This window comes from Paralichthys olivaceus, chromosome 5 (assembly GCF_024713975.1).
Source record: "Paralichthys olivaceus isolate ysfri-2021 chromosome 5, ASM2471397v2, whole genome shotgun sequence".
NCBI lineage: Eukaryota > Metazoa > Chordata > Actinopteri > Pleuronectiformes > Paralichthyidae > Paralichthys > Paralichthys olivaceus.
The window spans coordinates 21,518,859-21,546,024 of record NC_091097.1 but is presented as its reverse complement, the minus strand read 5'-3'; the positions used below and the strand labels follow the sequence as shown (position 1 = coordinate 21,546,024).

At 41.8% G+C, this 27,166-nt stretch overlaps 35 non-coding genes and 1 pseudogene across 35 annotated transcripts; all 36 read left to right on the top strand.

The window, feature by feature from the left end:
- Window positions 1-5,313: 5,313 nt before the first annotated feature.
- Window positions 5,314-5,432, top strand: LOC138409827 (5S ribosomal RNA; annotated as a pseudogene).
- A 490-nt stretch (window positions 5,433-5,922) lies between these two features.
- Window positions 5,923-6,041, top strand: LOC138408617 (5S ribosomal RNA). The gene has a single exon (XR_011241936.1). It is a non-coding gene; the product is annotated as a 5S ribosomal RNA (ribosomal RNA).
- A 490-nt stretch (window positions 6,042-6,531) lies between these two features.
- Window positions 6,532-6,650, top strand: LOC138410230 (5S ribosomal RNA). The gene has a single exon (XR_011243026.1). It is a non-coding gene; the product is annotated as a 5S ribosomal RNA (ribosomal RNA).
- A 490-nt stretch (window positions 6,651-7,140) lies between these two features.
- Window positions 7,141-7,259, top strand: LOC138408616 (5S ribosomal RNA). Its single transcript, XR_011241935.1, has one exon. It is a non-coding gene; the product is annotated as a 5S ribosomal RNA (ribosomal RNA).
- Window positions 7,260-7,749: 490 nt separating this feature from the next.
- Window positions 7,750-7,868, top strand: LOC138409817 (5S ribosomal RNA). Its single transcript, XR_011242756.1, has one exon. It is a non-coding gene; the product is annotated as a 5S ribosomal RNA (ribosomal RNA).
- Window positions 7,869-8,358: 490 nt separating this feature from the next.
- On the top strand, window positions 8,359-8,477 carry LOC138408615 (5S ribosomal RNA). Its single transcript, XR_011241934.1, has one exon. It is a non-coding gene; the product is annotated as a 5S ribosomal RNA (ribosomal RNA).
- A 490-nt stretch (window positions 8,478-8,967) lies between these two features.
- LOC138409806 (5S ribosomal RNA) lies at window positions 8,968-9,086 on the top strand. The gene has a single exon (XR_011242755.1). It is a non-coding gene; the product is annotated as a 5S ribosomal RNA (ribosomal RNA).
- Window positions 9,087-9,576: 490 nt separating this feature from the next.
- On the top strand, window positions 9,577-9,695 carry LOC138408614 (5S ribosomal RNA). Its single transcript, XR_011241933.1, has one exon. It is a non-coding gene; the product is annotated as a 5S ribosomal RNA (ribosomal RNA).
- Window positions 9,696-10,185: 490 nt separating this feature from the next.
- Window positions 10,186-10,304, top strand: LOC138408612 (5S ribosomal RNA). The gene has a single exon (XR_011241931.1). It is a non-coding gene; the product is annotated as a 5S ribosomal RNA (ribosomal RNA).
- A 490-nt stretch (window positions 10,305-10,794) lies between these two features.
- On the top strand, window positions 10,795-10,913 carry LOC138409795 (5S ribosomal RNA). The gene has a single exon (XR_011242754.1). It is a non-coding gene; the product is annotated as a 5S ribosomal RNA (ribosomal RNA).
- A 488-nt stretch (window positions 10,914-11,401) lies between these two features.
- On the top strand, window positions 11,402-11,520 carry LOC138408990 (5S ribosomal RNA). The gene has a single exon (XR_011242311.1). It is a non-coding gene; the product is annotated as a 5S ribosomal RNA (ribosomal RNA).
- Window positions 11,521-12,008: 488 nt separating this feature from the next.
- On the top strand, window positions 12,009-12,127 carry LOC138408989 (5S ribosomal RNA). The gene has a single exon (XR_011242310.1). It is a non-coding gene; the product is annotated as a 5S ribosomal RNA (ribosomal RNA).
- A 490-nt stretch (window positions 12,128-12,617) lies between these two features.
- LOC138408988 (5S ribosomal RNA) lies at window positions 12,618-12,736 on the top strand. The gene has a single exon (XR_011242309.1). It is a non-coding gene; the product is annotated as a 5S ribosomal RNA (ribosomal RNA).
- Window positions 12,737-13,227: 491 nt separating this feature from the next.
- Window positions 13,228-13,346, top strand: LOC138408783 (5S ribosomal RNA). The gene has a single exon (XR_011242103.1). It is a non-coding gene; the product is annotated as a 5S ribosomal RNA (ribosomal RNA).
- A 490-nt stretch (window positions 13,347-13,836) lies between these two features.
- On the top strand, window positions 13,837-13,955 carry LOC138410229 (5S ribosomal RNA). The gene has a single exon (XR_011243025.1). It is a non-coding gene; the product is annotated as a 5S ribosomal RNA (ribosomal RNA).
- Window positions 13,956-14,445: 490 nt separating this feature from the next.
- LOC138410227 (5S ribosomal RNA) lies at window positions 14,446-14,564 on the top strand. Its single transcript, XR_011243023.1, has one exon. It is a non-coding gene; the product is annotated as a 5S ribosomal RNA (ribosomal RNA).
- A 490-nt stretch (window positions 14,565-15,054) lies between these two features.
- Window positions 15,055-15,173, top strand: LOC138410226 (5S ribosomal RNA). The gene has a single exon (XR_011243022.1). It is a non-coding gene; the product is annotated as a 5S ribosomal RNA (ribosomal RNA).
- A 490-nt stretch (window positions 15,174-15,663) lies between these two features.
- On the top strand, window positions 15,664-15,782 carry LOC138408303 (5S ribosomal RNA). Its single transcript, XR_011241622.1, has one exon. It is a non-coding gene; the product is annotated as a 5S ribosomal RNA (ribosomal RNA).
- Window positions 15,783-16,273: 491 nt separating this feature from the next.
- On the top strand, window positions 16,274-16,392 carry LOC138408782 (5S ribosomal RNA). The gene has a single exon (XR_011242102.1). It is a non-coding gene; the product is annotated as a 5S ribosomal RNA (ribosomal RNA).
- Window positions 16,393-16,882: 490 nt separating this feature from the next.
- LOC138410225 (5S ribosomal RNA) lies at window positions 16,883-17,001 on the top strand. Its single transcript, XR_011243021.1, has one exon. It is a non-coding gene; the product is annotated as a 5S ribosomal RNA (ribosomal RNA).
- Window positions 17,002-17,491: 490 nt separating this feature from the next.
- Window positions 17,492-17,610, top strand: LOC138408611 (5S ribosomal RNA). The gene has a single exon (XR_011241930.1). It is a non-coding gene; the product is annotated as a 5S ribosomal RNA (ribosomal RNA).
- A 490-nt stretch (window positions 17,611-18,100) lies between these two features.
- On the top strand, window positions 18,101-18,219 carry LOC138409784 (5S ribosomal RNA). Its single transcript, XR_011242753.1, has one exon. It is a non-coding gene; the product is annotated as a 5S ribosomal RNA (ribosomal RNA).
- A 488-nt stretch (window positions 18,220-18,707) lies between these two features.
- On the top strand, window positions 18,708-18,826 carry LOC138408987 (5S ribosomal RNA). The gene has a single exon (XR_011242308.1). It is a non-coding gene; the product is annotated as a 5S ribosomal RNA (ribosomal RNA).
- Window positions 18,827-19,314: 488 nt separating this feature from the next.
- LOC138408985 (5S ribosomal RNA) lies at window positions 19,315-19,433 on the top strand. The gene has a single exon (XR_011242306.1). It is a non-coding gene; the product is annotated as a 5S ribosomal RNA (ribosomal RNA).
- A 490-nt stretch (window positions 19,434-19,923) lies between these two features.
- On the top strand, window positions 19,924-20,042 carry LOC138408984 (5S ribosomal RNA). The gene has a single exon (XR_011242305.1). It is a non-coding gene; the product is annotated as a 5S ribosomal RNA (ribosomal RNA).
- A 491-nt stretch (window positions 20,043-20,533) lies between these two features.
- LOC138408781 (5S ribosomal RNA) lies at window positions 20,534-20,652 on the top strand. The gene has a single exon (XR_011242101.1). It is a non-coding gene; the product is annotated as a 5S ribosomal RNA (ribosomal RNA).
- Window positions 20,653-21,142: 490 nt separating this feature from the next.
- LOC138410224 (5S ribosomal RNA) lies at window positions 21,143-21,261 on the top strand. Its single transcript, XR_011243020.1, has one exon. It is a non-coding gene; the product is annotated as a 5S ribosomal RNA (ribosomal RNA).
- Window positions 21,262-21,751: 490 nt separating this feature from the next.
- LOC138410223 (5S ribosomal RNA) lies at window positions 21,752-21,870 on the top strand. The gene has a single exon (XR_011243019.1). It is a non-coding gene; the product is annotated as a 5S ribosomal RNA (ribosomal RNA).
- Window positions 21,871-22,360: 490 nt separating this feature from the next.
- LOC138410222 (5S ribosomal RNA) lies at window positions 22,361-22,479 on the top strand. Its single transcript, XR_011243018.1, has one exon. It is a non-coding gene; the product is annotated as a 5S ribosomal RNA (ribosomal RNA).
- A 490-nt stretch (window positions 22,480-22,969) lies between these two features.
- On the top strand, window positions 22,970-23,088 carry LOC138408815 (5S ribosomal RNA). Its single transcript, XR_011242135.1, has one exon. It is a non-coding gene; the product is annotated as a 5S ribosomal RNA (ribosomal RNA).
- Window positions 23,089-23,578: 490 nt separating this feature from the next.
- LOC138410221 (5S ribosomal RNA) lies at window positions 23,579-23,697 on the top strand. Its single transcript, XR_011243017.1, has one exon. It is a non-coding gene; the product is annotated as a 5S ribosomal RNA (ribosomal RNA).
- Window positions 23,698-24,188: 491 nt separating this feature from the next.
- Window positions 24,189-24,307, top strand: LOC138408779 (5S ribosomal RNA). The gene has a single exon (XR_011242099.1). It is a non-coding gene; the product is annotated as a 5S ribosomal RNA (ribosomal RNA).
- Window positions 24,308-24,797: 490 nt separating this feature from the next.
- On the top strand, window positions 24,798-24,916 carry LOC138410220 (5S ribosomal RNA). The gene has a single exon (XR_011243016.1). It is a non-coding gene; the product is annotated as a 5S ribosomal RNA (ribosomal RNA).
- A 490-nt stretch (window positions 24,917-25,406) lies between these two features.
- Window positions 25,407-25,525, top strand: LOC138410219 (5S ribosomal RNA). The gene has a single exon (XR_011243015.1). It is a non-coding gene; the product is annotated as a 5S ribosomal RNA (ribosomal RNA).
- Window positions 25,526-26,015: 490 nt separating this feature from the next.
- On the top strand, window positions 26,016-26,134 carry LOC138408302 (5S ribosomal RNA). Its single transcript, XR_011241621.1, has one exon. It is a non-coding gene; the product is annotated as a 5S ribosomal RNA (ribosomal RNA).
- A 490-nt stretch (window positions 26,135-26,624) lies between these two features.
- Window positions 26,625-26,743, top strand: LOC138410218 (5S ribosomal RNA). Its single transcript, XR_011243014.1, has one exon. It is a non-coding gene; the product is annotated as a 5S ribosomal RNA (ribosomal RNA).
- The last annotated feature ends 423 nt before the right edge of the window (window positions 26,744-27,166 follow it).

The following is a 27,166-nucleotide window of genomic DNA, read 5'->3' as shown; positions in this document are numbered from 1 at the left end:
CACGGAGGAGGAAGAAAGCGAGGGAGAAGCAGAGAGCGAGGACTCGGATGGCAGTGACGGGGAGCGCGGAGCAGCGGAGGAGATGGAGATGACAGAGGCGATCATGATGTCAGCGGCGGAGACGAAGGGAGCAGCGGGGACGGAGTTAGCAGCGGTGAACGAGACAGCAGCGGAGAAAGAGAAGACAACGGGGACGGTGACGACAACGGGGACGGTGACAACGACGGAGAAGGTGACAACAGCGGCGACGGAGTCAGAAGCGACGAAGCAGACAGCAGCGGAGACGGAGAAGGAAGCGAAGACGGTGACAACGGCGGTGACGGTGGCAACAGCGGTGATGAAGATAGCAGCGGTGAACGCAACAGCGGTGAAGGAGAACGAGGCTGCAGCGGAAAAGGACGGAGTGAGCGGAGAGAAGAAAGCACAAACACACATAGAAGGAGAGGAAGCAGATAAGAAAACAAATGATCAAGACATGGACATGGACTTAATGACCCAAATAATGCAACTAAGAAAGAGACAAAACCCTCAGAGGCAACAGAGACAGTACAAGAAAAGCAAAAGCAAAAACAAATGAACATAACAATACTTATGATAACGATCTTAACGATAAACGCAAGAGGGCTGAACAAAAGGTGGAAAAGACAACACATATATAACCTGAGTGAGTATGATATAATATGTATCCAAGAGACACACTGGGATGAAAGATGCATGATTGAAGTAAAGAAAGAATGGACAGGGGAAATATACTCAAATAATGGTGATGGGAAAGCTAGGGGAGTAGCTATATTAGTGAAAAAAGGAGCAGTGGGGAAGGTGAAGATGTGTGAGAACGATGGTGAAGGGAGGCTGATAGCGATTAAATTTAAACATATGAATGAAGAAATAAAACTCATAAATATACATGCAGCAAACACAGAGAAGGAGAGGAGGATGATGTTCGAACAAATGGGAGTAATGTGTGAAAGCAACAGCTTAATAGTAGGCGATTTCAATGTATGGTGTGGAAAATTAGATGTCTCTGGGAAAATGAAATTTAAAAACGACTCATCAAGAGGGGCATTACAAAAGATAAAAAGAGAGAAAAAACTGTGTGATGTTTGGAGGGAAAGAAACCCAGAGGCAAAAGTATTTTCGAGGAAACAAGTGGTGAAGGGAGAACTAAAACAAAGCAGAATAGACTTAGTGTTAAGTACAAAAAAATTAGCAGAAACAATAGGTGAAATACAGTACAAAATAACAACACTCAGCGATCACATGATGCTAAAATTCACGCTAGGGCAAGAAACAAAGACAAGAGGAGGTGGGGTGTGGTGTTTGAATGGAGAGCTACTTAAGGAAAAAAAATATAAAGAAGGTGTGAGAGAATACATAAAATGGGAGATGAATGAGAGAATGTATGAGGAGGACATAGGGCGGTGGTGGGAAAAATTAAAAGAAGGAATAAAAGAAATAAGCAAAAAATATGGTAGGAACAAGAGCAAGAAAGGGAAAGAGAGAGAAAAGTGGTTAGTGAGGGAGATAGAAAGAGAGGAAGAGAAAGCTGAAAAAGAGGAAAATTATGACACAAAAGAGTACATTAAAAAAAAAAATGAACTAAAAGAAATAGAACAGGGAAAATGCCAAGGAGCAATCATCAGAAGCAGAGCAAGATACACCATAGAGGGAGAGAAATGCACAGGATATTTCCTAGGGCTAGAGAAAACAAGGCAGAAAAACAACTACATTGAACAAGTGGAGGGAAAGAGAGGAGAGAAGATAAAAGACATAGCTGGAATAGCAGAGAGAGTAGAAGAATTTTACAGAGAGCTGTACAAGAAAGAAGAGGTAGACAATGAGAGTAGCAGACAAGTGATTGAGAAAATAAAGAATAGGATAAGCGAGAATGACAGAGAGATGTGTGAGGGAGAGATAAGTAGAGAGGAGATAGAGACAGCAATAAGCGGGTTAGGGAGAAATAAAAGTCCAGGAACAGACGGCTTAATAGGAGAATTCTACATAGAGTTTAGAGAAGAATTAACACCAGTATTAGAGAAGTTATATAAATGGATAGAAGAAAAGGGAAAGATACCGCAAAGCATGACAACAGGGCTAGTAAGCATAATTCACAAAAAAGGGAGCAGGGATAATTTAGAAAATTACAGACCACTGACAATGTTAAATGGCGACTATAAAATCTTAGCAAAGGTATTAGCAAACAGGATAAAGAAAGTTATAGGGACGGTGGTTGGGAGCACACAAGCATATAGCATACCAGGTAGGGACATAGCAGACACTATAAGCAGCATCAGAGACACAATAACATACATGAAAGAGAACAGGAAAGGGATAGTACTAAGCATAGATCAAAACAAAGCATTCGACAGAGTAGACCACAGTTATCTATATAAAGTATTAGGGAAAGCAGGTTTTGGAAATAAGATGATAGGGAGGATTAGGACAATGTATGAGAAAGCAGCAAGCAAGGTAAAAATTAATGGAATAATCACAAATGAATTTAGAATAGAAAGATCAGTAAGACAGGGATGTCCGTTATCGGCTCTCCTGTACGCATTGTCCGCAGAGCCGTTAGCGGCATTAATATTACAAAACAAGAAAATAAAGGGCATAGAACTACCGGGTGGACAGGTGAGCACGTTATATCAATATGCAGACGACACAACGGTGACAGTGGTAGACAAGGAAAGCGTAGCAGAGACGTTAGAAAGTGTAGAACTATTTGGTAGGGCATCAGGAGCAAAATTAAATATAGAAAAATCAGAAATCATGTGCATAGGAGAGAGCAGAGTAGGGGAAGAAGTAAAAAGACTAAAAGAGAACAACGAATACATGAAGGTGTTAGGAGTGAACTTAGGGATTGAAGATAGAGAAGGGAGAGATAGGCAATATGAAGGGATAGTAAACAACATAAAAAAGACGTTGGGAATGTGGAAACGGAGAGGATTAAAACTGAAAGGGAAAGTGATAGTGGTAAATGCACTAATCATGAGCAAATTAATATATATAATGAATGTTTTGGATGTGCCAGAGAAAGTGCTGAAGGATGTAGACAAGATAGTGAGTGACTTCTTGTGGGATGGGAAGGGGGCGAGAATAGCAAAGGAAGTCCTAGAAAATGAGTATGAAGATGGAGGCCTAAAACTGATCAACCTGGAAAAGAAAAAGAAAGCACTAAGAGTAAAAATGATGACGAGGTATCTAAAGAACAAGAAAGATCAAGTGTGGAAGGTGTTCTTGGGAGAGGCAATTAAAAAGAGTGGAGGATGTGGTGAAAGCGGTGTGTACATGGAACTGAAGAAAGGGATGATGTCTGAAACAACAGAGATCCTCAAAGAAATGCTTGGAGCATGGGGGGAATTCCTAAAAAATGTGACGTATGACTGTAAGAATGTGAAGCAAGTATGGGAGCAACCAGTTTTTCTAAACCCAAAAATAACAATTAATGGAGCAACAATATACAACAGAACCATATGGAATGCAGGGATCAGGAAAGTAAAGGATATAGTGTACGAGCATGTTCCAGGCTTCATGGGAGCACAAGCGATAGTGGATGAAGTAAGAGGGAGGGGGGACGAGATATGGTTGGGAACAGCAGAAGCAATAATGGAAAAAATTAAAAAGGCAATGCCGAAAGAATGGATGGACATGATTGAGAGAGAGGCTGGGGTGAGGGATGAAAGAGAGATAGAAATGTATGTGGGCAAAGGAGAGAGCAGAATGAGTCTGAACTGTGTGAAAACAAAAATACTCTATAAATGTTTAAGAGGGGAAGAAGTGAGAAGACCGGCTGCTGAGAATGTATGGAAGAAAGTTATGGATGGACTGGATGCAGAAAAGATATGGATGAATCTAAGAGTGAAATGGAACAGCATAGAGTGTGAAAACTTTGATTATCTCTTGAGACACAATAGAATTTTCAATAACCTGATCATAAGCAAGTTTGATGTGAATGTGAAAAAGGAATGTGATGTGTGTAAGATAAAAGTGGAAACATGTATGCATGAGTTTGTCGAATGCAGTGAGTTAGAAAGTTTCTTTGAGAGGATGAAAGGAACGATAAGCAGATGCTGGGAAGGGAAATTGATAGAAAGGATGGAATGGAGAAAGATGTGGCTGTTTGGGATGAATGGCAGAGTGAAAGAGTGTAATATTAATCTGTTAAACTATGTGTTGAGTCATGCAAGATATGCAGTTAAACTCAGGAGAAACTTGGCCCATTATGAAAAGAAAAAAGCTGAAGTATGGAGTGTGTTTAAAAACATGATAAAAAGAGATGTTAACATGATACACAGATACACGGAAAAAGAAGAGTTTAAAAAAGGATTTGTGGATGGAAGCACTCTGATAGAGGTAACAGATGATGGGAATGTGGAATTTGATTTCGGCAAAAATTAATGAAAAGTGTTGTATGTGCCAGCTGTAAGTGTCAATATGTAATGGCATTTTTAAAATTAGGTGTCTTCTTATTGGTTTTGTTTTGTTTTGTTGTTTTGTTTATTTTATTTTGTTTGTTTGTTTGTTTGTTTTGTTGTTGTTTTGTTGTTGGTTTTTCTGATGTTTTTTGTTTTTCTCATTTTCTGACTTAAATATTCATTATCTATGGAAGTGTGGGTCGTATCTCAGACAGTAGTCTGAGATAATGACGAGATATGTATATAAATGTAATATCTGTACATAAAATGTGTGAAAATTATGTATTTTTGATAATAAAAAAAAAAAAAGAACACGCCCGATCTCGTCCGATCTCGGAAGCTAAGCAGGGTCGGGCCTGGTTAGTACTTGAATCGGAGACCGCCTGGGAATACCAGGTGCTGTAAGCTTTTTAGACTTTTCTTTGCAGAGGGCGCTGTTGCTGCTGCTTCAGAGGAGACACCTCTTGGAAAGAGCAGGAAAGACTGTTCATCAAAGGAAAAAAGAATATGGAACCCTCACATCATCACTGAAAGGTGAAAGGGAGCATTCATCAGATTTGTTTCTAATCAAAACACTACTTTATTCATGTTTTATTAACATATCATTTTCAAATGGTCTTATTTGGAGAGAGCGATGAAAGAGCAGGGAGTTTACTCTGCATCAGGGAAACAACTGGATATGAAACACTGACAATATTGCTGAAGGTCATTTTTGAAAATTGTAATGATTTTTTTCTTGCAACGATATGACAAAATTGCACCTTGAGATTGATTTTGGAACAATTGACCGCCCCGCCCACCCACACCTCAAGATGCTATGGTTGCAAAGCAACAGAAGAACCATTGATGATGGTGATGATTCACATGTATAAAGGAGGTATTGTGGGTGGAGTTAATCACTTAAGGCCATACCACCCTGAACAAGCCCGATCTTGTCCGATCTCGGAAGCTAAGCAGGGTCGGGCCTGGTTAGTACTTGAATCGGAGACCGCCTGGGAATACCAGGTGCTGTAAGCTTTTTAGACTTTTCTTTGCAGAGGGCGCTGTTGCTGCTGCTTCAGAGGAGACACCTCTTGGAAAGAGCAGGAAAGACTGTTCATCAAAGGAAAAAAGAATATGGAACCCTCACATCATCACTGAAAGGTGAGAGTGAGCATTCATCAGATTTGTTTCTAATCAAAACACTACTTTATTCATGTTTTATTAACATATCATTTTCAAATTGTCTTATTTGGAGAGAGCGATGAAAGAGCAGGGAGTTTACTCTGCATCAGGGAAACAACTGGATATGAAACACTGACAATATTGCTGAAGGTCATTTTTGAAAATTGTAATGATTTTTTTCTTGCAACGATATGACAAAATTGCACCTTGAGATTGATTTTGGAACAATTGACACTCCCGCCCACCCACACCTCAAGATGCTATGGTTGCAAAGCAACAGAAGAACCATTGATGATGGTGATGATTCACATGTATAAAGGAGGTATTGTGGGTGGAGTTAATCGCTTACGGCCATACCACCCTGAACACGCCCGATCTCGTCCGATCTCGGAAGCTAAGCAGGGTCGGGCCTGGTTAGTACTTGAATGGAAGACCGCCTGGGAATACCAGGTGCTGTAAGCTTTTTAGACTTTTCTTTGCAGAGGGCGCTGTTGCTGCTGCTTCAGAGGAGACACCTCTTGGAAAGAGCAGGAAAGACTGTTCATCAAAGGAAAAAAGAATATGGAACCCTCACATCATCACTGAAAGGTGAAAGTGAGCATTCATCAGATTTGTTTCTAATCAAAACACTACTTTATTCATGTTTTATTAACATATCATTTTCAAATGGTCTTATTTGGAGAGAGCGATGAAAGAGCAGGGAGTTTACTCTGCATCAGGGAAACAACTGGATATGAAACACTGACAATATTGCTGAAGGTCATTTTTGAAAATTGTAATGATTTTTTTCTTGCAACGATATGACAAAATTGCACCTTGAGATTGATTTTGGAACAATTGACCCTCCCGCCCACCCACACCTCAAGATGCTATGGTTGCAAAGCAACAGAAGAACCATTGATGATGGTGATGATTCACATGTATAAAGGAGGTATTGTGGGTGGAGTTAATCGCTTACGGCCATACCACCCTGAACACGCCCGATCTCGTCCGATCTCGGAAGCTAAGCAGGGTCGGGCCTGGTTAGTACTTGAATGGGAGACCGCCTGGGAATACCAGGTGCTGTAAGCTTTTTAGACTTTTCTTTGCAGAGGGCGCTGTTGCTGCTGCTTCAGAGGAGACACCTCTTGGAAAGAGCAGGAAAGACTGTTCATCAAAGGAAAAAAGAATATGGAACCCTCACATCATCACTGAAAGGTGAAAGGGAGCATTCATCAGATTTGTTTCTAATCAAAACACTACTTTATTCATGTTTTATTAACATATCATTTTCAAATGGTCTTATTTGGAGAGAGCGATGAAAGAGCAGGGAGTTTACTCTGCATCAGGGAAACAACTGGATATGAAACACTGACAATATTGCTGAAGGTCATTTTTGAAAATTGTAATGATTTTTTTCTTGCAACGATATGACAAAATTGCACCTTGAAATTGATTTTGGAACAATTGACACTCCCGCCCACTCACACCTCAAGATGCTATGGTTGCAAAGCAACAGAAGAACCATTGATGATGGTGATGATTCACATGTATAAAGGAGGTATTGTGGGTGGAGTTAATCGCTTACGGCCATACCACCCTGAACACGCCCGATCTCGTCCGATCTCGGAAGCTAAGCAGGGTCGGGCCTGGTTAGTACTTGAATGGAAGACCGCCTGGGAATACCAGGTGCTGTAAGCTTTTTAGACTTTTCTTTGCAGAGGGCGCTGTTGCTGCTGCTTCAGAGGAGACACCTCTTGGAAAGAGCAGGAAAGACTGTTCATCAAAGGAAAAAAGAATATGGAACCCTCACATCATCACTGAAAGGTGAAAGTGAGCATTCATCAGATTTGTTTCTAATCAAAACACTACTTTATTCATGTTTTATTAACATATCATTTTCAAATGGTCTTATTTGGAGAGAGCGATGAAAGAGCAGGGAGTTTACTCTGCATCAGGGAAACAACTGGATATGAAACACTGACAATATTGCTGAAGGTCATTTTTGAAAATTGTAATGATTTTTTTCTTGCAACGATATGACAAAATTTCACCTTGAGATTGATTTTGGAACAATTGACCCTCCCGCCCACCCACACCTCAAGATGCTATGGTTGCAAAGCAACAGAAGAACCATTGATGATGGTGATGATTCACATGTATAAAGGAGGTATTGTGGGTGGAGTTAATCGCTTACGGCCATACCACCCTGAACACGCCCGATCTCATCCGATCTCGGAAGCTAAGCAGGGTCGGGCCTGGTTAGTACTTGAATGGGAGACCGCCTGGGAATACCAGGTGCTGTAAGCTTTTTAGACTTTTCTTTGCAGAGGGCGCTGTTGCTGCTGCTTCAGAGGAGACACCTCTTGGAAAGAGCAGGAAAGACTGTTCATCAAAGGAAAAAAGAATATGGAACCCTCACATCATCACTGAAAGGTGAAAGGGAGCATTCATCAGATTTGTTTCTAATCAAAACACTACTTTATTCATGTTTTATTAACATATCATTTTCAAATGGTCTTATTTGGAGAGAGCGATGAAAGAGCAGGGAGTTTACTCTGCATCAGGGAAACAACTGGATATGAAACACTGACAATATTGCTGAAGGTCATTTTTGAAAATTGTAATGATTTTTTTCTTGCAACGATATGACAAAATTGCACCTTGAGATTGATTTTGGAACAATTGACCGCCCCGCCCACCCACACCTCAAGATGCTATGGTTGCAAAGCAACAGAAGAACCATTGATGATGGTGATGATTCACATGTATAAAGGAGGTATTGTGGGTGGAGTTAATCGCTTACGGCCATACCACCCTGAACACGCCCGATCTCGTCCGATCTCGGAAGCTAAGCAGGGTCGGGCCTGGTTAGTACTTGAATGGAAGACCGCCTGGGAATACCAGGTGCTGTAAGCTTTTTAGACTTTTCTTTGCAGAGGGCGCTGTTGCTGCTGCTTCAGAGGAGACACCTCTTGGAAAGAGCAGGAAAGACTGTTCATCAAAGGAAAAAAGAATATGGAACCCTCACATCATCACTGAAAGGTGAAAGTGAGCATTCATCAGATTTGTTTCTAATCAAAACACTACTTTATTCATGTTTTATTAACATATCATTTTCAAATGGTCTTATTTGGAGAGAGCGATGAAAGAGCAGGGAGTTTACTCTGCATCAGGGAAACAACTGGATATGAAACACTGACAATATTGCTGAAGGTCATTTTTGAAAATTGTAATGATTTTTTTCTTGCAACGATATGACAAAATTTCACCTTGAGATTGATTTTGGAACAATTGACCCTCCCGCCCACCCACACCTCAAGATGCTATGGTTGCAAAGCAACAGAAGAACCATTGATGATGGTGATGATTCACATGTATAAAGGAGGTATTGTGGGTGGAGTTAATCGCTTACGGCCATACCACCCTGAACACGCCCGATCTCATCCGATCTCGGAAGCTAAGCAGGGTCGGGCCTGGTTAGTACTTGAATGGGAGACCGCCTGGGAATACCAGGTGCTGTAAGCTTTTTAGACTTTTCTTTGCAGAGGGCGCTGTTGCTGCTGCTTCAGAGGAGACACCTCTTGGAAAGAGCAGGAAAGACTGTTCATCAAAGGAAAAAAGAATATGGAACCCTCACATCATCACTGAAAGGTGAAAGGGAGCATTCATCAGATTTGTTTCTAATCAAAACACTACTTTATTCATGTTTTATTAACATATCATTTTCAAATGGTCTTATTTGGAGAGAGCGATGAAAGAGCAGGGAGTTTACTCTGCATCAGGGAAACAACTGGATATGAAACACTGACAATATTGCTGAAGGTCATTTTTGAAAATTGTAATGATTTTTTTCTTGCAACGATATGACAAAATTGCACCTTGAGATTGATTTTGGAACAATTGACCGCCCCGCCCACCCACACCTCAAGATGCTATGGTTGCAAAGCAACAGAAGAACCATTGATGATGGTGATGATTCACATGTATAAAGGAGGTATTGTGGGTGGAGTTAATCGCTTACGGCCATACCACCCTGAACACGCCCGATCTCGTCCGATCTCGGAAGCTAAGCAGGGTCGGGCCTGGTTAGTACTTGAATGGAAGACCGCCTGGGAATACCAGGTGCTGTAAGCTTTTTAGACTTTTCTTTGCAGAGGGCGCTGTTGCTGCTGCTTCAGAGGAGACACCTCTTGGAAAGAGCAGGAAAGACTGTTCATCAAAGGAAAAAAGAATATGGAACCCTCACATCATCACTGAAAGGTGAAAGTGAGCATTCATCAGATTTGTTTCTAATCAAAACACTACTTTATTCATGTTTTATTAACATATCATTTTCAAATGGTCTTATTTGGAGAGAGCGATGAAAGAGCAGGGAGTTTACTCTGCATCAGGGAAACAACTGGATATGAAACACTGACAATATTGCTGAAGGTCATTTTTGAAAATTGTAATGATTTTTTTCTTGCAACGATATGACAAAATTGCACCTTGAGATTGATTTTGGAACAATTGACCGCCCCGCCCACCCACACCTCAAGATGCTATGGTTGCAAAGCAACAGAAGAACCATTGATGATGGTGATGATTCACATGTATAAAGGAGGTATTGTGGGTGGAGTTAATCGCTTACGGCCATACCACCCTGAACACGCCCGATCTCGTCCGATCTCGGAAGCTAAGCAGGGTCGGGCCTGGTTAGTACTTGAATGGAAGACCGCCTGGGAATACCAGGTGCTGTAAGCTTTTTAGACTTTTCTTTGCAGAGGGCGCTGTTGCTGCTGCTTCAGAGGAGACACCTCTTGGAAAGAGCAGGAAAGACTGTTCATCAAAGGAAAAAAGAATATGGAACCCTCACATCATCACTGAAAGGTGAAAGTGAGCATTCATCAGATTTGTTTCTAATCAAAACACTACTTTATTCATGTTTTATTAACATATCATTTTCAAATGGTCTTATTTGGAGAGAGCGATGAAAGAGCAGGGAGTTTACTCTGCATCAGGGAAACAACTGGATATGAAACACTGACAATATTGCTGAAGGTCATTTTTGAAAATTGTAATGATTTTTTTCTTGCAACGATATGACAAAATTTCACCTTGAGATTGATTTTGGAACAATTGACCCTCCCGCCCACCCACACCTCAAGATGCTATGGTTGCAAAGCAACAGAAGAACCATTGATGATGGTGATGATTCACATGTATAAAGGAGGTATTGTGGGTGGAGTTAATCGCTTACGGCCATACCACCCTGAACACGCCCGATCTCATCCGATCTCGGAAGCTAAGCAGGGTCGGGCCTGGTTAGTACTTGAATGGGAGACCGCCTGGGAATACCAGGTGCTGTAAGCTTTTTAGACTTTTCTTTGCAGAGGGCGCTGTTGCTGCTGCTTCAGAGGAGACACCTCTTGGAAAGAGCAGGAAAGACTGTTCATCAAAGGAAAAAAGAATATGGAACCCTCACATCATCACTGAAAGGTGAAAGGGAGCATTCATCAGATTTGTTTCTAATCAAAACACTACTTTATTCATGTTTTATTAACATATCATTTTCAAATGGTCTTATTTGGAGAGCGATGAAAGAGCAGGGAGTTTACTCTGCATCAGGGAAACAACTGGATATGAAACACTGACAATATTGCTGAAGGTCATTTTTGAAAATTGTAATGATTTTTTTCTTGCAACGATATGACAAAATTGCACCTTGAGATTGATTTTGGAACAATTGACCCTCCCGCCCACCCACACCTCAAGATGCTATGGTTGCAAAGCAACAGAAGAACCATTGATGATGGTGATGATTCACATGTATAAAGGAGGTATTGTGGGTGGAGTTAATCGCTTACGGCCATACAACCCTGAACACGCCCGATCTCGTCCGATCTCGGAAGCTAAGCAGGGTCGGGCCTGGTTAGTACTTGAATGGGAGACCGCCTGGGAATACCAGGTGCTGTAAGCTTTTTAGACTTTTCTTTGCAGAGGGCGCTGTTGCTGCTGCTTCAGAGGAGACACCTCTTGGAAAGAGCAGGAAAGACTGTTCATCAAAGGAAAAAAGAATATGGAACCCTCACATCATCACTGAAAGGTGAAAGGGAGCATTCATCAGATTTGTTTCTAATCAAAACACTACTTTATTCATGTTTTATTAACATATCATTTTCAAATGGTCTTATTTGGAGAGCGATGAAAGAGCAGGGAGTTTACTCTGCATCAGGGAAACAACTGGATATGAAACACTGACAATATTGCTGAAGGTCATTTTTGAAAATTGTAATGATTTTTTTCTTGCAACGATATGACAAAATTGCACCTTGAGATTGATTTTGGAACAATTGACCCTCCCGCCCACCCACACCTCAAGATGCTATGGTTGCAAAGCAACAGAAGAACCATTGATGATGGTGATGATTCACATGTATAAAGGAGGTATTGTGGGTGGAGTTAATCGCTTACGGCCATACAACCCTGAACACGCCCGATCTCGTCCGATCTCGGAAGCTAAGCAGGGTCGGGCCTGGTTAGTACTTGAATGGGAGACCGCCTGGGAATACCAGGTGCTGTAAGCTTTTTAGACTTTTCTTTGCAGAGGGCGCTGTTGCTGCTGCTTCAGAGGAGACACCTCTTGGAAAGAGCAGGAAAGACTGTTCATCAAAGGAAAAAAGAATATGGAACCCTCACATCATCACTGAAAGGTGAAAGTGAGCATTCATCAGATTTGTTTCTAATCAAAACACTACTTTATTCATGTTTTATTAACATATCATTTTCAAATGGTCTTATTTGGAGAGAGCGATGAGAGAGCAGGGAGTTTACTCTGCATCAGGGAAACAACTGGATATGAAACACTGACAATATTGCTGAAGGTCATTTTTGAAAATTGTAATGATTTTTTTCTTGCAACGATATGACAAAATTGCACCTTGAGATTGATTTTGGAACAATTGACCCTCCCGCCCACCCACACCTCAAGATGCTATGGTTGCAAAGCAACAGAAGAACCATTGATGATGGTGATGATTCACATGTATAAAGGAGGTATTGTGGGTGGAGTTAATCGCTTACGGCCATACAACCCTGAACACGCCCGATCTCGTCCGATCTCGGAAGCTAAGCAGGGTCGGGCCTGGTTAGTACTTGAATGGGAGACCGCCTGGGAATACCAGGTGCTGTAAGCTTTTTAGACTTTTCTTTGCAGAGGGCGCTGTTGCTGCTGCTTCAGAGGAGACACCTCTTGGAAAGAGCAGGAAAGACTGTTCATCAAAGGAAAAAAGAATATGGAACCCTCACATCATCACTGAAAGGTGAAAGTGAGCATTCATCAGATTTGTTTCTAATCAAAACACTACTTTATTCATGTTTTATTAACATATCATTTTCAAATGGTCTTATTTGGAGAGAGCGATGAGAGAGCAGGGAGTTTACTCTGCATTAGGGGAAACAACTGGATATGAAACACTGACAATATTGCTGAAGGTCATTTTTGAAAATTGTAATGATTTTTTTCTTGCAACGATATGACAAAATTGCACCTTGAGATTGATTTTGGAACAATTGACCCTCCCGCCCACCCACACCTCAAGATGCTATGGTTGCAAAGCAACAGAAGAACCATTGATGATGGTGATGATTCACATGTATAAAGGAGGTATTGTGGGTGGAGTTAATCGCTTACGGCCATACCACCCTGAACACGCCCGATCTCGTCCGATCTCGGAAGCTAAGCAGGATCGGGCCTGGTTAGTACTTGAATGGGAGACCGCCTGGGAATACCAGGTGCTGTAAGCTTTTTAGACTTTTCTTTGCAGAGGGCGCTGTTGCTGCTGCTTCAGAGGAGACACCTCTTGGAAAGAGCAGGAAAGACTGTTCATCAAAGGAAAAAAGAATATGGAACCCTCACATCATCACTGAAAGGTGAAAGGGAGCATTCATCAGATTTGTTTCTAATCAAAACACTACTTTATTCATGTTTTATTAACATATCATTTTCAAATTGTCTTATTTGGAGAGAGCGATGAAAGAGCAGGGAGTTTACTCTGCATCAGGGAAACAACTGGATATGAAACACTGACAATATTGCTGAAGGTCATTTTTGAAAATTGTAATGATTTTTTTCTTGCAACGATATGACAAAATTGCACCTTGAGATTGATTTTGGAACAATTGACCCTCCCGCCCACCCACACCTCAAGATGCTATGGTTGCAAAGCAACAGAAGAACCATTGATGATGGTGATGATTCACATGTATAAAGGAGGTATTGTGGGTGGAGTTAATCGCTTACGGCCATACCACCCTGAACACGCCCGATCTCGTCCGATCTCGGAAGCTAAGCAGGGTCGGGCCTGGTTAGTACTTGAATGGGAGACCGCCTGGGAATACCAGGTGCTGTAAGCTTTTTAGACTTTTCTTTGCAGAGGGCGCTGTTGCTGCTGCTTCAGAGGAGACACCTCTTGGAAAGAGCAGGAAAGACTGTTCATCAAAGGAAAAAAGAATATGGAACCCTCACATCATCACTGAAAGGTGAAAGTGAGCATTCATCAGATTTGTTTCTAATCAAAACACTACTTTATTCATGTTTTATTAACATATCATTTTCAAATGGTCTTATTTGGAGAGAGCGATGAAAGAGCAGGGAGTTTACTCTGCATCAGGGAAACAACTGGATATGAAACACTGACAATATTGCTGAAGGTAATTTTTGAAAATTGTAATGATTTTTTTCTTGCAACGATATGACAAAATTGCACCTTGAGATTGATTTTGGAACAATTGACCCTCCCGCCCACCCACACCTCAAGATGCTATGGTTGCAAAGCAACAGAAGAACCATTGATGATGGTGATGATTCACATGTATAAAGGAGGTATTGTGGGTGGAGTTAATCGCTTACGGCCATACCACCCTGAACACGCCCGATCTCGTCCGATCTCGGAAGCTAAGCAGGGTCGGGCCTGGTTAGTACTTGAATGGGAGACCGCCTGGGAATACCAGGTGCTGTAAGCTTTTTAGACTTTTCTTTGCAGAGGGCGCTGTTGCTGCTGCTTCAGAGGAGACACCTCTTGGAAAGAGCAGGAAAGACTGTTCATCAAAGGAAAAAAGAATATGGAACCCTCACATCATCACTGAAAGGTGAAAGGGAGCATTCATCAGATTTGTTTCTAATCAAAACACTACTTTATTCATGTTTTATTAACATATCATTTTCAAATTGTCTTATTTGGAGAGAGCGATGAAAGAGCAGGGAGTTTACTCTGCATCAGGGAAACAACTGGATATGAAACACTGACAATATTGCTGAAGGTCATTTTTGAAAATTGTAATGATTTTTTTCTTGCAACGATATGACAAAATTGCACCTTGAGATTGATTTTGGAACAATTGACCCTCCCGCCCACCCACACCTCAAGATGCTATGGTTGCAAAGCAACAGAAGAACCATTGATGATGGTGATGATTCACATGTATAAAGGAGGTATTGTGGGTGGAGTTAATCGCTTACGGCCATACCACCCTGAACACGCCCGATCTCGTCCGATCTCGGAAGCTAAGCAGGGTCGGGCCTGGTTAGTACTTGAATGGGAGACCGCCTGGGAATACCAGGTGCTGTAAGCTTTTTAGACTTTTCTTTGCAGAGGGCGCTGTTGCTGCTGCTTCAGAGGAGACACCTCTTGGAAAGAGCAGGAAAGACTGTTCATCAAAGGAAAAAAGAATATGGAACCCTCACATCATCACTGAAAGGTGAAAGTGAGCATTCATCAGATTTGTTTCTAATCAAAACACTACTTTATTCATGTTTTATTAACATATCATTTTCAAATGGTCTTATTTGGAGAGAGCGATGAGAGAGCAGGGAGTTTACTCTGCATCAGGGAAACAACTGGATATGAAACACTGACAATATTGCTGAAGGTCATTTTTGAAAATTGTAATGATTTTTTTCTTGCAACGATATGACAAAATTGCACCTTGAGATTGATTTTGGAACAATTGACCCTCCCGCCCACCCACACCTCAAGATGCTATGGTTGCAAAGCAACAGAAGAACCATTGATGATGGTGATGATTCACATGTATAAAGGAGGTATTGTGGGTGGAGTTAATCGCTTACGGCCATACCACCCTGAACACGCCCGATCTCGTCCGATCTCGGAAGCTAAGCAGGGTCGGGCCTGGTTAGTACTTTAATGGGAGACCGCCTGGGAATACCAGGTGCTGTAAGCTTTTTAGACTTTTCTTTGCAGAGGGTGCTGTTGCTGCTGCTTCAGAGGAGACACCTCTTGGAAAGAGCAGGAAAGACTGTTCATCAAAGGAAAAAAGAATATGGAACCCTCACATCATCACTGAAAGGTGAAAGTGAGCATTCATCAGATTTGTTTCTAATCAAAACACTACTTTATTCATGTTTTATTAACATATCATTTTCAAATGGTCTTATTTGGAGAGAGCGATGAGAGAGCAGGGAGTTTACTCTGCATTAGGGGAAACAACTGGATATGAAACACTGACAATATTGCTGAAGGTCATTTTTGAAAATTGTAATGATTTTTTTCTTGCAACGATATGACAAAATTGCACCTTGAGATTGATTTTGGAACAATTGACCCTCCCGCCCACCCACACCTCAAGATGCTATGGTTGCAAAGCAACAGAAGAACCATTGATGATGGTGATGATTCACATGTATAAAGGAGGTATTGTGGGTGGAGTTAATCGCTTACGGCCATACCACCCTGAACACGCCCGATCTCGTCCGATCTCGGAAGCTAAGCAGGATCGGGCCTGGTTAGTACTTGAATGGGAGACCGCCTGGGAATACCAGGTGCTGTAAGCTTTTTAGACTTTTCTTTGCAGAGGGCGCTGTTGCTGCTGCTTCAGAGGAGACACCTCTTGGAAAGAGCAGGAAAGACTGTTCATCAAAGGAAAAAAGAATATGGAACCCTCACATCATCACTGAAAGGTGAAAGGGAGCATTCATCAGATTTGTTTCTAATCAAAACACTACTTTATTCATGTTTTATTAACATATCATTTTCAAATTGTCTTATTTGGAGAGAGCGATGAAAGAGCAGGGAGTTTACTCTGCATCAGGGAAACAACTGGATATGAAACACTGACAATATTGCTGAAGGTAATTTTTGAAAATTGTAATGATTTTTTTCTTGCAACGATATGACAAAATTGCACCTTGAGATTGATTTTGGAACAATTGACCCTCCCGCCCACCCACACCTCAAGATGCTATGGTTGCAAAGCAACAGAAGAACCATTGATGATGGTGATGATTCACATGTATAAAGGAGGTATTGTGGGTGGAGTTAATCGCTTACGGCCATACCACCCTGAACACGCCCGATCTCGTCCGATCTCGGAAGCTAAGCAGGGTCGGGCCTGGTTAGTACTTGAATGGGAGACCGCCTGGGAATACCAGGTGCTGTAAGCTTTTTAGACTTTTCTTTGCAGAGGGCGCTGTTGCTGCTGCTTCAGAGGAGACACCTCTTGGAAAGAGCAGGAAAGACTGTTCATCAAAGGAAAAAAGAATATGGAACCCTCACATCATCACTGAAAGGTGAAAGGGAGCATTCATCAGATTTGTTTCTAATCAAAACACTACTTTATTCATGTTTTATTAACATATCATTTTCAAATTGTCTTATTTGGAGAGAGCGATGAAAGAGCAGGGAGTTTACTCTGCATCAGGGAAACAACTGGATATGAAACACTGACAATATTGCTGAAGGTCATTTTTGAAAATTGTAATGATTTTTTTCTTGCAACGATATGACAAAATTGCACCTTGAGATTGATTTTGGAACAATTGACCGCCCCGCCCACCCACACCTCAAGATGCTATGGTTGCAAAGCAACAGAAGAACCATTGATGATGGTGATGATTCACATGTATAAAGGAGGTATTGTGGGTGGAGTTAATCGCTTACGGCCATACCACCCTGAACACGCCCGATCTCGTCCGATCTCGGAAGCTAAGCAGGGTCGGGCCTGGTTAGTACTTGAATGGAAGACCGCCTGGGAATACCAGGTGCTGTAAGCTTTTTAGACTTTTCTTTGCAGAGGGCGCTGTTGCTGCTGCTTCAGAGGAGACACCTCTTGGAAAGAGCAGGAAAGACTGTTCATCAAAGGAAAAAAGAATATGGAACCCTCACATCATCACTGAAAGGTGAAAGTGAGCATTCATCAGATTTGTTTCTAATCAAAACACTACTTTATTCATGTTTTATTAACATATCATTTTCAAATGGTCTTATTTGGAGAGAGCGATGAAAGAGCAGGGAGTTTACTCTGCATCAGGGAAACAACTGGATATGAAACACTGACAATATTGCTGAAGGTCATTTTTGAAAATTGTAATGATTTTTTTCTTGCAACGATATGACAAAATTTCACCTTGAGATTGATTTTGGAACAATTGACCCTCCCGCCCACCCACACCTCAAGATGCTATGGTTGCAAAGCAACAGAAGAACCATTGATGATGGTGATGATTCACATGTATAAAGGAGGTATTGTGGGTGGAGTTAATCGCTTACGGCCATACCACCCTGAACACGCCCGATCTCATCCGATCTCGGAAGCTAAGCAGGGTCGGGCCTGGTTAGTACTTGAATGGGAGACCGCCTGGGAATACCAGGTGCTGTAAGCTTTTTAGACTTTTCTTTGCAGAGGGCGCTGTTGCTGCTGCTTCAGAGGAGACACCTCTTGGAAAGAGCAGGAAAGACTGTTCATCAAAGGAAAAAAGAATATGGAACCCTCACATCATCACTGAAAGGTGAAAGGGAGCATTCATCAGATTTGTTTCTAATCAAAACACTACTTTATTCATGTTTTATTAACATATCATTTTCAAATGGTCTTATTTGGAGAGCGATGAAAGAGCAGGGAGTTTACTCTGCATCAGGGAAACAACTGGATATGAAACACTGACAATATTGCTGAAGGTCATTTTTGAAAATTGTAATGATTTTTTTCTTGCAACGATATGACAAAATTGCACCTTGAGATTGATTTTGGAACAATTGACCCTCCCGCCCACCCACACCTCAAGATGCTATGGTTGCAAAGCAACAGAAGAACCATTGATGATGGTGATGATTCACATGTATAAAGGAGGTATTGTGGGTGGAGTTAATCGCTTACGGCCATACAACCCTGAACACGCCCGATCTCGTCCGATCTCGGAAGCTAAGCAGGGTCGGGCCTGGTTAGTACTTGAATGGGAGACCGCCTGGGAATACCAGGTGCTGTAAGCTTTTTAGACTTTTCTTTGCAGAGGGCGCTGTTGCTGCTGCTTCAGAGGAGACACCTCTTGGAAAGAGCAGGAAAGACTGTTCATCAAAGGAAAAAAGAATATGGAACCCTCACATCATCACTGAAAGGTGAAAGGGAGCATTCATCAGATTTGTTTCTAATCAAAACACTACTTTATTCATGTTTTATTAACATATCATTTTCAAATGGTCTTATTTGGAGAGCGATGAAAGAGCAGGGAGTTTACTCTGCATCAGGGAAACAACTGGATATGAAACACTGACAATATTGCTGAAGGTCATTTTTGAAAATTGTAATGATTTTTTTCTTGCAACGATATGACAAAATTGCACCTTGAGATTGATTTTGGAACAATTGACCCTCCCGCCCACCCACACCTCAAGATGCTATGGTTGCAAAGCAACAGAAGAACCATTGATGATGGTGATGATTCACATGTATAAAGGAGGTATTGTGGGTGGAGTTAATCGCTTACGGCCATACAACCCTGAACACGCCCGATCTCGTCCGATCTCGGAAGCTAAGCAGGGTCGGGCCTGGTTAGTACTTGAATGGGAGACCGCCTGGGAATACCAGGTGCTGTAAGCTTTTTAGACTTTTCTTTGCAGAGGGCGCTGTTGCTGCTGCTTCAGAGGAGACACCTCTTGGAAAGAGCAGGAAAGACTGTTCATCAAAGGAAAAAAGAATATGGAACCCTCACATCATCACTGAAAGGTGAAAGTGAGCATTCATCAGATTTGTTTCTAATCAAAACACTACTTTATTCATGTTTTATTAACATATCATTTTCAAATGGTCTTATTTGGAGAGAGCGATGAGAGAGCAGGGAGTTTACTCTGCATCAGGGAAACAACTGGATATGAAACACTGACAATATTGCTGAAGGTCATTTTTGAAAATTGTAATGATTTTTTTCTTGCAACGATATGACAAAATTGCACCTTGAGATTGATTTTGGAACAATTGACCCTCCCGCCCACCCACACCTCAAGATGCTATGGTTGCAAAGCAACAGAAGAACCATTGATGATGGTGATGATTCACATGTATAAAGGAGGTATTGTGGGTGGAGTTAATCGCTTACGGCCATACAACCCTGAACACGCCCGATCTCGTCCGATCTCGGAAGCTAAGCAGGGTCGGGCCTGGTTAGTACTTGAATGGGAGACCGCCTGGGAATACCAGGTGCTGTAAGCTTTTTAGACTTTTCTTTGCAGAGGGCGCTGTTGCTGCTGCTTCAGAGGAGACACCTCTTGGAAAGAGCAGGAAAGACTGTTCATCAAAGGAAAAAAGAATATGGAACCCTCACATCATCACTGAAAGGTGAAAGTGAGCATTCATCAGATTTGTTTCTAATCAAAACACTACTTTATTCATGTTTTATTAACATATCATTTTCAAATGGTCTTATTTGGAGAGAGCGATGAGAGAGCAGGGAGTTTACTCTGCATTAGGGGAAACAACTGGATATGAAACACTGACAATATTGCTGAAGGTCATTTTTGAAAATTGTAATGATTTTTTTCTTGCAACGATATGACAAAATTGCACCTTGAGATTGATTTTGGAACAATTGACCCTCCCGCCCACCCACACCTCAAGATGCTATGGTTGCAAAGCAACAGAAGAACCATTGATGATGGTGATGATTCACATGTATAAAGGAGGTATTGTGGGTGGAGTTAATCGCTTACGGCCATACCACCCTGAACACGCCCGATCTCGTCCGATCTCGGAAGCTAAGCAGGATCGGGCCTGGTTAGTACTTGAATGGGAGACCGCCTGGGAATACCAGGTGCTGTAAGCTTTTTAGACTTTTCTTTGCAGAGGGCGCTGTTGCTGCTGCTTCAGAGGAGACACCTCTTGGAAAGAGCAGGAAAGACTGTTCATCAAAGGAAAAAAGAATATGGAACCCTCACATCATCACTGAAAGGTGAAAGGGAGCATTCATCAGATTTGTTTCTAATCAAAACACTACTTTATTCATGTTTTATTAACATATCATTTTCAAATTGTCTTATTTGGAGAGAGCGATGAAAGAGCAGGGAGTTTACTCTGCATCAGGGAAACAACTGGATATGAAACACTGACAATATTGCTGAAGGTCATTTTTGAAAATTGTAATGATTTTTTTCTTGCAACGATATGACAAAATTGCACCTTGAGATTGATTTTGGAACAATTGACCCTCCCGCCCACCCACACCTCAAGATGCTATGGTTGCAAAGCAACAGAAGAACCATTGATGATGGTGATGATTCACATGTATAAAGGAGGTATTGTGGGTGGAGTTAATCGCTTACGGCCATACCACCCTGAACACGCCCGATCTCGTCCGATCTCGGAAGCTAAGCAGGGTCGGGCCTGGTTAGTACTTGAATGGGAGACCGCCTGGGAATACCAGGTGCTGTAAGCTTTTTAGACTTTTCTTTGCAGAGGGCGCTGTTGCTGCTGCTTCAGAGGAGACACCTCTTGGAAAGAGCAGGAAAGACTGTTCATCAAAGGAAAAAAGAATATGGAACCCTCACATCATCACTGAAAGGTGAAAGTGAGCATTCATCAGATTTGTTTCTAATCAAAACACTACTTTATTCATGTTTTATTAACATATCATTTTCAAATGGTCTTATTTGGAGAGAGCGATGAAAGAGCAGGGAGTTTACTCTGCATCAGGGAAACAACTGGATATGAAACACTGACAATATTGCTGAAGGTAATTTTTGAAAATTGTAATGATTTTTTTCTTGCAACGATATGACAAAATTGCACCTTGAGATTGATTTTGGAACAATTGACCCTCCCGCCCACCCACACCTCAAGATGCTATGGTTGCAAAGCAACAGAAGAACCATTGATGATGGTGATGATTCACATGTATAAAGGAGGTATTGTGGGTGGAGTTAATCGCTTACGGCCATACCACCCTGAACACGCCCGATCTCGTCCGATCTCGGAAGCTAAGCAGGGTCGGGCCTGGTTAGTACTTGAATGGGAGACCGCCTGGGAATACCAGGTGCTGTAAGCTTTTTAGACTTTTCTTTGCAGAGGGCGCTGTTGCTGCTGCTTCAGAGGAGACACCTCTTGGAAAGAGCAGGAAAGACTGTTCATCAAAGGAAAAAAGAATATGGAACCCTCACATCATCACTGAAAGGTGAAAGGGAGCATTCATCAGATTTGTTTCTAATCAAAACACTACTTTATTCATGTTTTATTAACATATCATTTTCAAATTGTCTTATTTGGAGAGAGCGATGAAAGAGCAGGGAGTTTACTCTGCATCAGGGAAACAACTGGATATGAAACACTGACAATATTGCTGAAGGTCATTTTTGAAAATTGTAATGATTTTTTTCTTGCAACGATATGACAAAATTGCACCTTGAGATTGATTTTGGAACAATTGACCCTCCCGCCCACCCACACCTCAAGATGCTATGGTTGCAAAGCAACAGAAGAACCATTGATGATGGTGATGATTCACATGTATAAAGGAGGTATTGTGGGTGGAGTTAATCGCTTACGGCCATACCACCCTGAACACGCCCGATCTCGTCCGATCTCGGAAGCTAAGCAGGGTCGGGCCTGGTTAGTACTTGAATGGGAGACCGCCTGGGAATACCAGGTGCTGTAAGCTTTTTAGACTTTTCTTTGCAGAGGGCGCTGTTGCTGCTGCTTCAGAGGAGACACCTCTTGGAAAGAGCAGGAAAGACTGTTCATCAAAGGAAAAAAGAATATGGAACCCTCACATCATCACTGAAAGGTGAAAGTGAGCATTCATCAGATTTGTTTCTAATCAAAACACTACTTTATTCATGTTTTATTAACATATCATTTTCAAATGGTCTTATTTGGAGAGAGCGATGAGAGAGCAGGGAGTTTACTCTGCATCAGGGAAACAACTGGATATGAAACACTGACAATATTGCTGAAGGTCATTTTTGAAAATTGTAATGATTTTTTTCTTGCAACGATATGACAAAATTGCACCTTGAGATTGATTTTGGAACAATTGACCCTCCCGCCCACCCACACCTCAAGATGCTATGGTTGCAAAGCAACAGAAGAACCATTGATGATGGTGATGATTCACATGTATAAAGGAGGTATTGTGGGTGGAGTTAATCGGTTACGGCCATACCACCCTGAACACGCCCGATCTCGTCCGATCTCGGAAGCTAAGCAGGGTCGGGCCTGGTTAGTACTTTAATGGGAGACCGCCTGGGAATACCAGGTGCTGTAAGCTTTTTAGACTTTTCTTTGCAGAGGGCGCTGTTGCTGCTGCTTCAGAGAAGACACCTCTTGGAAAGAGCAGGAAAGACTGTTCATCAAAGGAAAAAAGAATATGGAACCCTCACATCATCACTGAAAGGTGAAAGTGAGCATTCATCAGATTTGTTTCTAATCAAAACACTACTTTATTCATGTTTTATTAACATATCATTTTCAAATGGTCTTATTTGGAGAGAGCGATGAAAGAGCAGGGAGTTTACTCTGCATCAGGGAAACAACTGGATATGAAACACTGACAATATTGCTGAAGGTCATTTTTGAAAATTGTAATGATTTTTTTCTTGCAACGATATGACAAAATTGCACCTTGAGATTGATTTTGGAACAATTGACCCTCCCGCCCACCCACACCTCAAGATGCTATGGTTGCAAAGCAACAGAAGAACCATTGATGATGGTGATGATTCACATGTATAAAGGAGGTATTGTGGGTGGAGTTAATCGCTTACGGCCATACCACCCTGAACACGCCCGATCTCGTCCGATCTCGGAAGCTAAGCAGGGTCGGGCCTGGTTAGTACTTGAATGGGAGACCGCCTGGGAATACCAGGTGCTGTAAGCTTTTTAGACTTTTCTTTGCAGAGGGCGCTGTTGCTGCTGCTTCAGAGGAGACACCTCTTGGAAAGAGCAGGAAAGACTGTTCATCAAAGGAAAAAAGAATATGGAACCCTCACATCATCACTGAAAGGTGAAAGTGAGCATTCATCAGATTTGTTTCTAATCAAAACACTACTTTATTCATGTTTTATTAACATATCATTTTCAAATGGTCTTATTTGGAGAGAGCGATGAGAGAGCAGGGAGTTTACTCTGCATTAGGGGAAACAACTGGATATGAAACACTGACAATATTGCTGAAGGTCATTTTTGAAAATTGTAATGATTTTTTTCTTGCAACGATATGACAAAATTGCACCTTGAGATTGATTTTGGAACAATTGACCCTCCCGCCCACCCACACCTCAAGATGCTATGGTTGCAAAGCAACAGAAGAACCATTGATGATGGTGATGATTCACATGTATAAAGGAGGTATTGTGGGTGGAGTTAATCGCTTACGGCCATACCACCCTGAACACGCCCGATCTCGTCCGATCTCGGAAGCTAAGCAGGATCGGGCCTGGTTAGTACTTGAATGGGAGACCGCCTGGGAATACCAGGTGCTGTAAGCTTTTTAGACTTTTCTTTGCAGAGGGCGCTGTTGCTGCTGCTTCAGAGGAGACACCTCTTGGAAAGAGCAGGAAAGACTGTTCATCAAAGGAAAAAAGAATATGGAACCCTCACATCATCACTGAAAGGTGAAAGGGAGCATTCATCAGATTTGTTTCTAATCAAAACACTACTTTATTCATGTTTTATTAACATATCATTTTCAAATTGTCTTATTTGGAGAGAGCGATGAAAGAGCAGGGAGTTTACTCTGCATCAGGGAAACAACTGGATATGAAACACTGACAATATTGCTGAAGGTAATTTTTGAAAATTGTAATGATTTTTTTCTTGCAACGATATGACAAAATTGCACCTTGAGATTGATTTTGGAACAATTGACCCTCCCGCCCACCCACACCTCAAGATGCTATGGTTGCAAAGCAACAGAAGAACCATTGATGATGGTGATGATTCACATGTATAAAGGAGGTATTGTGGGTGGAGTTAATCGCTTACGGCCATACCACCCTGAACACGCCCGATCTCGTCCGATCTCGGAAGCTAAGCAGGGTCGGGCCTGGTTAGTACTTGAATGGGAGACCGCCTGGGAATACCAGGTGCTGTAAGCTTTTTAGACTTTTCTTTGCAGAGGGCGCTGTTGCTGCTGCTTCAGAGGAGACACCTCTTGGAAAGAGCAGGAAAGACTGTTCATCAAAGGAAAAAAGAATATGGAACCCTCACATCATCACTGAAAGGTGAAAGGGAGCATTCATCAGATTTGTTTCTAATCAAAACACTACTTTATTCATGTTTTATTAACATATCATTTTCAAATTGTCTTATTTGGAGAGAGCGATGAAAGAGCAGGGAGTTTACTCTGCATCAGGGAAACAACTGGATATGAAACACTGACAATATTGCTGAAGGTCATTTTTGAAAATTGTAATGATTTTTTTCTTGCAACGATATGACAAAATTGCACCTTGAGATTGATTTTGGAACAATTGACCCTCCCGCCCACCCACACCTCAAGATGCTATGGTTGCAAAGCAACAGAAGAACCATTGATGATGGTGATGATTCACATGTATAAAGGAGGTATTGTGGGTGGAGTTAATCGCTTACGGCCATACCACCCTGAACACGCCCGATCTCGTCCGATCTCGGAAGCTAAGCAGGGTCGGGCCTGGTTAGTACTTGAATGGGAGACCGCCTGGGAATACCAGGTGCTGTAAGCTTTTTAGACTTTTCTTTGCAGAGGGCGCTGTTGCTGCTGCTTCAGAGGAGACACCTCTTGGAAAGAGCAGGAAAGACTGTTCATCAAAGGAAAAAAGAATATGGAACCCTCACATCATCACTGAAAGGTGAAAGTGAGCATTCATCAGATTTGTTTCTAATCAAAACACTACTTTATTCATGTTTTATTAACATATCATTTTCAAATGGTCTTATTTGGAGAGAGCGATGAGAGAGCAGGGAGTTTACTCTGCATCAGGGAAACAACTGGATATGAAACACTGACAATATTGCTGAAGGTCATTTTTGAAAATTGTAATGATTTTTTTCTTGCAACGATATGACAAAATTGCACCTTGAGATTGATTTTGGAACAATTGACCCTCCCGCCCACCCACACCTCAAGATGCTATGGTTGCAAAGCAACAGAAGAACCATTGATGATGGTGATGATTCACATGTATAAAGGAGGTATTGTGGGTGGAGTTAATCGCTTACGGCCATACCACCCTGAACACGCCCGATCTCGTCCGATCTCGGAAGCTAAGCAGGGTCGGGCCTGGTTAGTACTTTAATGGGAGACCGCCTGGGAATACCAGGTGCTGTAAGCTTTTTAGACTTTTCTTTGCAGAGGGCGCTGTTGCTGCTGCTTCAGAGAAGACACCTCTTGGAAAGAGCAGGAAAGACTGTTCATCAAAGGAAAAAAGAATATGGAACCCTCACATCATCACTGAAAGGTGAAAGTGAGCATTCATCAGATTTGTTTCTAATCAAAACACTACTTTATTCATGTTTTATTAACATATCATTTTCAAATGGTCTTATTTGGAGAGAGCGATGAAAGAGCAGGGAGTTTACTCTGCATCAGGGAAACAACTGGATATGAAACACTGACAATATTGCTGAAGGTCATTTTTGAAAATTGTAATGATTTTTTTCTTGCAACGATATGACAAAATTGCACCTTGAGATTGATTTTGGAACAATTGACCCTCCCGCCCACCCACACCTCAAGATGCTATGGTTGCAAAGCAACAGAAGAACCATTGATGATGGTGATGATTCACATGTATAAAGGAGGTATTGTGGGTGGAGTTAATCGCTTACGGCCATACCACCCTGAACACGCCCGATCTCGTCCGATCTCGGAAGCTAAGCAGGGTCGGGCCTGGTTAGTACTTGAATGGGAGACCGCCTGGGAATACCAGGTGCTGTAAGCTTTTTAGACTTTTCTTTGCAGAGGGCGCTGTTGCTGCTGCTTCAGAGGAGACACCTCTTGGAAAGAGCAGGAAAGACTGTTCATCAAAGGAAAAAAGAATATGGAACCCTCACATCATCACTGAAAGGTGAAAGTGAGCATTCATCAGATTTGTTTCTAATCAAAACACTACTTTATTCATGTTTTATTAACATATCATTTTCAAATGGTCTTATTTGGAGAGAGCGATGAGAGAGCAGGGAGTTTACTCTGCATCAGGGAAACAACTGGATATGAAACACTGACAATATTGCTGAAGGTCATTTTTGAAAATTGTAATGATTTTTTTCTTGCAACGATATGACAAAATTGCACCTTGAGATTGATTTTGGAACAATTGACCCTCCCGCCCACCCACACCTCAAGATGCTATGGTTGCAAAGCA